Source organism: Oryzias latipes, chromosome 18, assembly GCF_053564925.1.
Source record: "Oryzias latipes strain Hd-rR chromosome 18, Olatipes_Hd-rR_3.1".
In the NCBI taxonomy this organism is placed as follows: Eukaryota; Metazoa; Chordata; class Actinopteri; order Beloniformes; family Adrianichthyidae; genus Oryzias; species Oryzias latipes.
The window spans coordinates 30,836,387-30,846,121 of NC_136254.1; the positions used below are offsets into that span (position 1 = coordinate 30,836,387).

General features: G+C 39.7%; 1 long non-coding RNA gene across 2 annotated transcripts in view; it reads right to left on the minus strand.

Annotated features, from left to right (window-relative positions):
- Positions 1–9,116, minus strand: part of LOC144986986 (uncharacterized) — a 47,549-nt gene extending 38,433 nt beyond the window's left edge. Inside the window, exons 1-2 of one of the 2 annotated variants that reach the window (XR_013650824.1) lie at positions 8,714–9,116; positions 4,510–4,649 (exon numbers count right to left, since the gene is read on the minus strand). This is a non-coding gene — a long non-coding RNA (uncharacterized LOC144986986). The remainder of the gene's footprint in view (positions 1–4,509; positions 4,650–8,713) is intronic. The other variant, XR_013650825.1, reaches the window with a different exon arrangement.
- Between the last annotated feature and the right edge of the window lie 619 nt (positions 9,117–9,735).

Genomic DNA, 9,735 nt, shown 5'->3' on the forward strand with positions numbered 1-9,735 from the left:
GGGTTATTCCTTTTTCGATTCAAACTTTATTGCTGCCAGTTTTAATGACAAAACTTGGAAGAATACCATCGACTAAAATGAGATGTACCTTTGTTTTCCATTCTTTAAGTCAAAGCGGTGAAGAAAGAGGCTCTCATTAACTGTAATCAAGGATGGTCAGAATCCAAGTCGTCGGGGTAATTTAGATCCAACAGGACACTCATGCTAATAGGCCAAAGTTGCCAGATCTGACTGATAATTTCCAACCAAAACACAATGTAAATCCCATCCCACTCAATAAAAACAGTCCCAATGAAACCCATAACAATAAAAAGCGGGGGATGGGGGGGGGGGGGGGGGGTTGGACGTGAACAGTTATGTGACTGTAAATTATCTATTCAGAACCAAAAGTAAAATATCTATAACTGCAGCTATATTTTACCACATTACAAAACTGCCAAGTACTTCAAGAAATAGATCACATTTCTAGCTCCGCCCCTTTGTTTTTAGCTTTGCTTGTTTGTTTTGCCCCCATTTTTTTTTCAAAAGAAACGTTTTTAGGTGGAAAATTTGCCCGATCTGGCAACACTGCTTTAAGCTCAGTTTTGTTGAGTTGAGGCTACATTACATCTTTGGTAAAGCAAAACATTGTTGCCTGTTTTCATGCATGCTACTGCTAGCGTCAGCTTGCTTCACTAATCAGCGGCACTTTTTATTTCAAGATCAACGATACGTCTTCTGACTGTGATAGTCATTTTCCTGTCTGACCACAGTCACGTCTGCCCTTACGGGTGGAAACGGGCCGTCTGCGGGTAAAAAATGGGCAAACCTGCACAGGCCCAGATGAAATATCAAAGATGTATCCATTTTTACTGGTAAAAACTGATATCAGTGATCAATATTGCAAAGAAGATTGAACTTGCGATGCATGAACAAATAACAAAAACAAAGACAACTAACAAAACAAACAAAAACAAATAAACCAAATACATAAGATTGTTTCTGCATACTTAAGGTTATGATTAATCGCAAGTTTGGCCATCTTTTAAGATCTGCTAAAAATGAAGGCCGATACTACATTTTCACAGATTTTCTTAAATCCTCTTTTAGACCAAAGCTGCATCAACATGGGATCTGGATTATTTGATGCTTCACAATCCCACAATGCTAAAGAACTGAGAACGGAAAGCAAACTTTAAGTGCAAAAACCCACATTTACTTAGTAAAATGACTTCCCTGATAGAAACCACACACAAATGAAATAGTCTGTGCTCACAGCTCTTCATATCAGCACTGATATAATGACTCCCGAGGGCTCCGACCTTCTTAAGTGGGATGGAAAACAGCAGCGGCCATAAATGCGTGGACGCGCACTTTTCCAACTTTCTGCTAGGATTTATTTGGATAAAAGGGAGGATGTCTGTCTTGGCAGTCTGCACCACATTTTTACCAAGATGATTTTTGTTCTGAGTGTTATTTGTGTTGGTACCCGTTTCAGTTTTACAGTCTGTGTGTGTGTCACTTGATTATTTTCCAACTACTGAACAGATTTATCTTTTCCTCCCTTTTTGCACCGCTGTAACAGTATGAAGGAGTGAGTGGCTTTGATTTTCTTCATTAATTTAAATCAATGAATCGCATTGACACAGCATAATTTTGGATTTATTCTTTTTACACGCGTCTGCGTTTTTTTTTTGTCTTTTTTTTGACAGAGGAGAGAAAAAGCTTCATACATTTAGTACATCTGTGTTCAAATATTGAAATAAAAAACAAAACAAACTAGTTAACAGAAGATCTCATTGACAAATCTGGCATGGTTGCTTTGTGGTTGTGATCCTGTTGTTGATGGAGTCACTGCTAAGACTCTGCACATTATTGCCATCACTTTCAATTAAAAAGCAGCATAGTCCCTCCGTTTCACCTTATCCCTTTTTGGGTGACAGTTAACAATTTCATTTTAAATAAATATTTGGAAAAAATGTCCACATTTTAATATAGACCCAATCCAAAGAAAATAGTCTTTTTTGTGTCTTTAACATGTTTCTTAGCATATTCCTCATAATCGAGGACCTATATATATGTAAGAATTTCTGATTTAAACTGCATTTCCGAGTATTTATTCAAATCGCGTTGGATCAGAAAACCGGATCCTTGAAAAACCTCAAGTTCATGATGCAGTCACTAAAATGGGCGTGTCAAAGTCTCTCTTCTGTACACCCACTAGCGCACACCCTGGCCCACTCATCCTAAGATGTGCTGTAGCGAAATGCAAGTCTGATCAGAGAACAACGGGGTGGGGGGGGTTGCTCCGAGCCAACAGTCCAGGCCACAAACCAGAACTGTATTTCTAATGAGCTACTGCCTTTGGGCAAAAAGTATGTCTTAAAAAAAACGACAAAGACTTTTTGATTGTTGCCTAAAAACTGCACAATCATAATTACAAGACTACTGGGAACGATTTTACAAAAAGGAAAAAATATGGTTGGAGTGGGACTCAAAACCAGTTTATTGTATAACATTGGAAATCTAGATTAAATTAAAATTCTAATTTTGGTTAATCTAGGTTGACTTTATTTCTCAAATTGTTGTTTTTTTTGTCCTGTCCAGCGGGACAAATAAGTACACAGGTAACTTCTTGTGTTGGACAGATTTTACTGATACGGTGGGGGGTTACATAGCTTTGGACACAGGATGAGTACAGATGGAGGCTTGACACGAAGTGTCAAAGCGGTGTAAATTTCGCAAATCTTGATCCAGGCTTTTATCTTTCACAGAAATGTGAAATCTGATATGTGAAAGACTTGATGATTTACAGTTCTCCTCCGTGATAAATTCTCAAACACTTCCATGAATTGAAAGGAACGCCATCCATATGTCAGAAGTAAGAGCTCTGTCTCCCTCTCTGGTCATCGGCGGAACCATCTCCAGAGTTCTAGACCTGGGGGGTATTCCAGAAAGCAGGTTATGCTAGCTCCCACGATAAGTTTGAGGCTAAGGAAGTTGATAACCTCAGCTTTCGATTCCAGAAATGGAGGTATGTTTCAGGGTAGGTCGAGTTGCCATAGCAACTCATGCTCTGAACATAACCTGGTCCGGAGCAGGTTTAGTTGAAGCTTAGTTTGTTTTCAGAGAGGTGAAGCAGCATGGCATGTCCATTTGAAGATGATTTAGTGGATGAAGAAGCTCAGATAATACTTTTTCCCCCGTGAGAGGGTGATAATACCACATATGGATGTTGGAAAGATAAACTTTTTTACTTTGATATAACTTTATTATTTGCTTCAGTTAAGATAAATCATTTTTTGTTAGGTCACCTTAAAAATAACACGTAGTTGTCAGACAGTTATTTTACTTTCATTCAAATTAATTCAATTAAGTAGGTGTAACTTTGATGCTGTTGTTAGATCGGCACCGCAAGGGATTCTGGGATATCATTCCCTTTGCCTGTCTGGACGGATTTGGGTTTAGGTGTGGGTTTTTGACAGAATAGGTTTAGTTTTATAGCTGTTTAACTGTGTTTCACCTTGTTCTGCCGAGTTATTTTGTCCTACTATGCTTACGTCTCTGCACCATGAGTGAGAGTGAAGGAGAGGATGATGAGTTTATATCGCACCCCAACCATTTATAACAGTAAAAACAGTGATGGAAAATTCTTTAATGAGTGTTTGCACTCCGTGCATTTTTTTCCGTTCTTTTTATTGATTAAAAAATGAGCATATCTGCCGGCTCAAACTTAGACATATGAGAGTTCAAGAAATATAAGTAATTAAGATGGAAAAAAGATTAATGGAGTAATGTGACATTTAGTTAGATAAATACGTAAATTTGAGTTGTATAAACAATTATTGAGTTATAAGACATAAGATATTAAACTAAATTTTTTATTACTAATAGAAGAAATTTATTTAAGTTTGAAGTAAATAATATATATATTATTTTTCTCCAAGCAGAAACACTTTTTTTTGATGATGCAACCGTGTTACTTTTTTGATGGACTTTTAATCTTTATCCGCCGTCATTAAAATCTCAGACTCCGTCTCACTTCCGTCTCAAGTGTCGCGCTTTCTTTTTTTTTCTCCAAGCGTTTCCATGGTGACTCCAGAAATCGGCGATCTATTGAGAATGTCTTTATGTACCGTGCGTTAACCCAGGGTTACCAAATCGAGCGTAATCACGCCAACTCATATCCGGTCTTTTGGAACCGACATACCCCGAGTAAGCAAGTTCAGGAAACATGCTTCCTGGAATACCCCCAAGCACTACATATCTCCCATTAACCCCAGCACACACTTCCTGGATGCCACACACCTGACTTATGTACTATCACTCACAGCATACTTAAGCACTGTACTGAGCCTGACTCAGTGCGAAGTATTGTTTGTGCCATTCTGCCTGCATTACCGAGCGTCATATCTGATCTTCTGTTTCCTAAACCCTGTTTTGCAACGCACATTTTGTATGAAGAGTCCGAAAACCCTCGTATTAACTTGCGGAGCTACGTGTGAACGTGGGAGCACAACATTTACTCACGTTTATGTAGACTCTCCTTTGGAAGTGGCCTCTTAGGTTTGCGTCGCTGAGGGTGGTGTGACTCTTGCCGCAGGTCAAGACTCGAGGCTTTATGCTCTTCCTGATGGAGCTTGTCCTCTAGCACAGCATTACACACTTCCCTGTAGCAAGATCAGATGGAGACAAAGAAAATAGAAACACTTCTGAACTAGTTTCTGTAATATATAATGGGCAATTAAAATAGTTTATATAAACTGTAGATGATAAAGAGCACTGTCACCTAACATCTTCAACTATTCATGCTTCCAAAAGCACAGACACTAAAAGGGGGGGGGGGGGGCTTTAAATACATTCAGGAACCATTAAGCCTTCGAGTACCACACAGGCACACTAAGAGCCTCACAGGGGATCTTTAATAGTCTTGGCAGTACAACGCTGTTTTTATCTTAATAGGTAAATATCCAGTTGAGCAATGGCTTGGAGTGGAACAGAAACACACTAACGATATTTAAAAAACATAGGTCAAGTCTAGTGACACACTAAAGCAGCAGCGTTCCAATAGAATCATACAAAAGAAGCCATTGAGCCGTTTTTGCCGCTGTACCTTCAGCTCTAATTGGCAGAGGCCCGTGATTGGCTGCTGGACTTCTGCCAAAGACCAGTGAGAGGTCCCGCTTAGCTTCATCAAAAGCATGGCTCCTAAAACAGCAGGGCGGCAAAGACTGACGGGAGTTTGTGTGGTCACCTTCGTTACCAGTAACAACACACACACACATGACTGAGCGCACGATTAAAGAAGTCCATAAAAGCTTACATTGACGAAGAATGCAAAACATCCTGCGTGGTGGGGGGGGGGGGGTACCACATGTGTGAGACCCACAGTACTCACAGGGGGTTGGGGTTTGAAACCCACAATGTTCTCTATAATAAGGGCTGCTGGGTTAGACATGCAATTTACACGCTTTCATAACAATGGCAATAATTACACAACTCTGGGTTGTCTAAAATGTGTTGAAGTGCTGATGATTTGTTATTGGAAAAACGAGCAATAAACACTAGGGGTGATTTTAAAAAGCAAAAATGAGAAATGAGTCTAAACTACTATCCAAAGGGAAAACCATTCAAATAAAAACAGAAGAAAATCAAGGCAAACCTAGAAAACCATACAAAACAAGCGTCATTCAAATATGAAGTGTCAAAAACCTCCAACACTACTCCACATAAAACCGAACTGTACGGTACCTCCGCCACCGTTTAATACGCCGTTATTATTCTCCTAAGTTCACCAACTGTTTGTGATTGGTAGCCTCCATTGCTGCACCATCCAGACACAGGAAACTCCCCTTCCCCCAAGAAACTGTATTGCTTTACTCCTGGGTACCGGGGCAGTAGACACTAGAACCAGTGCTACTGCTGCTAGCTAATGCTAAAAACAACGGAGAAAGACATTTAATTTTTTAATTAGAAACGTTTTTGTTGTTTTTTGGTATAGTCCACATTGTTGTTGTTGTTCATCTTTTGGCAAATCCCATCAGGGGTTGCCAAAACTGATTCCCACAGGTGGTTTGTCAAAGATTTTTATGCCAGATGGCCTTCCTGACACAACCCTGTTTTTTATCCGGGCTGGGGACCGGCACAGGCAGACCCAGACTTGGGCCCCCTTGTGGCTACATAGGTAGGCAGTAGTGTAAAGTCTCTTTCCGAAATAGGACCCTATCTGGATGAAGCTAACAGCATACCCCGAGAATCAAACCCTGATTTCCTGTGTGCCGGTCCCGCACTAAATCATCTGAGCTATCCACGTGTCAAACCGTTATCGAACCGTGACCAAGCATGCAGGTACGACTTGAATCATGGGTAAATTGTATTGTTCCGTCCCTAAGGGAAACATGGAGGGCATGACTGAAAACCTTTCAATCACGGAATAAATCTGATTCTGGATCTTGGTGAACCAGGATTACTGACAGACTCCATGACTAGAACTAGTGAGACGTCAATAGGCTTCAAGGTCAAGACGTTTAAGGACTGTAGTCAGAAGTCTGGAGTTCTACCAGCAGGTGTTACTACATCTAACATGGGCGAGGTCATCTCTATCTGATAAAATCAACACACATTTCTGCTTCTTAAAAGATTCAAGACTGTAAAAAAAAAGCAAACTTATCTCTAAAAACCACCTCCACCAAATGTCTAAATTATTGTAAAAAGAATCTTCCATAGGCAGGAAGACATACGTGACCTAAATATAAGCTGTAAAGACATAAACACTGAAACCATTTTCTGACGTGTGATCGAAGCAAAGATCAAACTCCTTCTCTGAAACAGGGTTCAGAAAACGTCCAGCAGTTTTATACAGCATGCCGGTGGGTGGAAGAGTTTGGCTGTTAAAAGGAAACTAAACCAACTGGAGCAGAATTTCAGTAAAACAAATCATACTAATAATTAAAGGGTTATTTTTGAGAGCTTACACTCGCAGGTGAAACCCACAATTTTAAACAGGCCACTTAAAATGGATTTACTTCATGAAATCTAATAATCGCAGTCATAAAAACGAACTGGAATCAAGTTGTTTCCCCTCCAAAGTCTGGGCGCTTTATTCCTGCTTCCATTTACAGAGGTGAGCAAAAAGATATGAGAAAGTGTAGATGTGTGTGGCACATACAGTTTGGCTTTAGTGCAAAAATACAGAGAAATTCCCCTTAAAATAAAAGGAAATTACTGAGGAGGGTCTAGGGGCAGAGATGCCCAGTTTAGCCTTGTGTGTTTAGTTTAGTTTAGTTTAGTTTAGCCATCACCTATTGAATTCTGGGACTGATTTCATGTTCTCACACAATTACCAACATGAAGCCCGTTGAGACAACTATTGTTGAAATATTGTGCCATAGAAACAAAATTGTGCTGAATTGAATTGATACGACATCACAAAGCTGTCCTCTCTTTTTTTTCTAAAAGAATCTGCATTTCGCTTTCAGCTCCGCAAAGGAAAAAAAGGAAAAAGCGCCAACCACCACACCACAAAGGTTTGGCCCCCCGTTTGGCCAAACGGGGGGGACAGATCAATAGAACTATTGGACGACGTCCATAAATGAGGAGAGTAAAAGTTTTTTTTTTTAAACTGATTGTATTACACATAAAAATGAACCCCTCTTCTTTTTACTGTGCTTGTGTTTGTATTCCTTTCGGCTGCTCCCCTTAGTTTGTTTTTATTTTTTTACCCTCTCTGGTTAATGCGGAACAGGAATCTTTGAAACTCGGTCACAGAGAGAACACCAATGCGGAGAACACATTTAGGACTTTAACTTTAATTTGAATATCAAAATCCAGCCTTTGGGCACACTTAAAATGCGTGCGTGGAACGCAGCATCTTCTCTTCTGCCGCACCTGAGCTCATGTGCACCCAGGACGGGGCAAATCAGGGCGATTGCGCAATGCACATGTGCTTCTGGGCTGTTGTGACATCACAACGGCTCATTAGTTTGACAGCGATTTAATAGGAGAAATACTCCGAAATGCAGAAATTAAATGATTTCTTACAGAACATTTCTTCTATTCTTTAAAAGAAAAATGCCACACAGACTTGTTGAAAAACCTTTTCATTAGAGGGGACTTTAAAGATGCATCCACCAATCAGCACAGCCTCAGATTTGATCAACAATCCAGTTCTGGAAACTCTGGTTTTTGGCTCAACTTCTTCCTGTTTTGGAAATCAGACATCTTGCTGGTGACTATATTGGAAAATGATCCCTGCAGGAGGTCCCGGTTATAAAATAAACCACTTGTCTATGAAAGAACTGGACTGCTGACCTATTTTTCTTACTTCCGGTCCAAGGTCAATGATTTCCGTTACTTCCGGTTCAAAGATCAAGGTCAAATACTTTCTTTTTTTTTTTTTTTTTTACTTAGACATGGAAATTCCAAAAACAAAAAAGGGAAGAGAAAAACAGAGATCCAAAGCGAAATTATTCAGTTTCATATCTGCACGGGTGAGTTGAGTAAATTAACAAGAACAAACACACAAGCAACAAGCATGACTGGAACTTAGTTCAACCTCTCAGTATTTTTGTTCCAAATCTATCTAACAATGGATCAAGATTAAAAAAATTATTTTAACTGAAAAAGTCAGCAACACTGATTACAAAGTAGTCAGTTATTTAGTTATTTCACTTGAAAAAAAAACTAAAACGCAGACGTAGTCTACAAAATCTTGATAAATCCGCAGGTTACTCACCCTGCGAGGGATTACGGTCCTTGAACGCAGCAGCAACAACAACAACAACAAAAAAGCTCCAATTCCAGAACAGGTTTTTTTTCTGTGAGCAAAGTCCGGACCTTCAGAACCAGAATCCCGGCGAAATATCCAGAACTAAAAGTCTGTTCCGTTAGCTTTAGCTACCTCGCTTAGCATAGAGATTTCCCCCCCGAGCGCCGGCCAAAACCCGTGAGACCCCATGAGCCAACTCCTACACAAGCCCCGCCCCCAGATCCATACCATCCGATGAAATTCCACGGATTTGAAATGACCTTTGATTGACCGCTGAGAGAGAAAGAAAGAACGACGCCATTTCTGTTTGTTACAGACGTGTATTTGATATTTGCAGTTCTGTTTTTTATTGCATACCTAAAAGTACATCCTTGTAAAATGGCATAATGTACAATAAAGTTGATTTAAAAAAAAAAAGGAAACCAGAAAAGAACGACGCCATGACTTGGTGTAGTTAAAACAAGATTTTAGCAAAAATTAGCAAAGGAATTGTGTCTTAAAAGAATTAAAATGTATACTTTTCTTTTTTTTTAAAGGCATGAGCGAGGCAGAGCCTTCAATTTGTTTCTCCGAAAGTACTGCCCAATTTAGTGGAATATTGATGTTTTCAATTTTAAACTTTTTCTAACTGTGACGTCTTTTCACACAAGCTTCCTGATAGTTTCAACAGAATTTTTTTTTTAAATCAGTGCAGGTTTTTTCATTCATGCCGCCATCTTTTCTGCAACCATTTCCACCTCTGTTTTTCACTTTTTCATTTTATGAACTTCATTAAAATTAAAATCATTTAAAAACATGGATGTAAACAATACTTTGACAGCAGATCCATTGCCATTTCTGCCACGGCGTCTTATTCAGGCCGTGAAGCGGCGAGCTCTTGACACGTGGAAGGGGCTACGGATGAAGCCATTTTGGGAAATGGTGGTTGGTGATTTTACGGAGGAGCTGTGGACCCACCAATTCCACATGACACGCCCAACTTTTGATGA